The following is a 998-nucleotide window of genomic DNA, read 5'->3' on the forward strand; positions in this document are numbered from 1 at the left end:
AATAGAAGTACAAGACTTCCAAAAGAATAAATCCTGGGGTCGATTTCTTCGATTAAAAAACCCTTTAAGGCGATATTCCAGCATTGACTGAAACAAATAAAAGAATAAAAGAATATATATATATTTCATTTAGGCATAACGATCCTAATAACCTGTTGTTAGAGCTCAATATTCTTGTACTTTCGAGTAAGGTGTCAGGAAATTACGATGCATAATATTAATGAATGAATGACAAAACAAATGGAGTTACATAAACTCCTTCATTAGCTTACAGTTATTTTCGTTACAAGGCATCGCACGAACACTGAACTCTGAAGGCCATGATTATTATAGCAGAAACAGTTCTGAGTGAAAGGAAATGATTACACAACGTTTGTCTTTTTGTCATTTATGAATTGATAAATACGTGTGTGAATCGTGTTGATTATGTTGGTATGCATGACTATATGCAAATATGTATGTACATATCCGCTTATGTGTGTGTTTGTATGTGCGGATGTGTTTATTTGCATTTCTTCATAAAAGTAGATCAAGTATTTAGAAGCATCCCCCTCCTTTATACCGTCTAATTCTATCATCCTTAGTAAGCTAATGGCAGATATTAATTAAATCTTGCTTTTCTTCTCCAGATAACATTTTCTTTAAATTATTATGATTATTATTATTATTATTATTATTATTATTGTTCAGTAGTTTTATTTTTATAACGTGCTTTCACTTCACTACAGAGCGCAGCTCTGTGCGCCTTGGGTATGTGCTGTGATTTGCTGTGGTGCTCTTATGCTTACTGTATTGAAAGTGTTTTGCGTAGAATGTGTGCAGTACCCAGTAGTGTAATTTTCTGTATGTTATATATATTTGTAAGTCCTGGTGTTTTTGTTATGTATTTGTCTGAATATTTTTTTATTATACCTAAGGCACCTACTATGATAGGAATTGTTTCTGTTTTTAGATTCCACATTCGAGTTACCTCTATTTCCAGGTCTTTGTATTTTGAA

The sequence above is a fragment of the Octopus bimaculoides genome, chromosome 12 (genome assembly GCF_001194135.2).
Source record: "Octopus bimaculoides isolate UCB-OBI-ISO-001 chromosome 12, ASM119413v2, whole genome shotgun sequence".
In the NCBI taxonomy this organism is placed as follows: domain Eukaryota; kingdom Metazoa; phylum Mollusca; class Cephalopoda; order Octopoda; family Octopodidae; genus Octopus; species Octopus bimaculoides.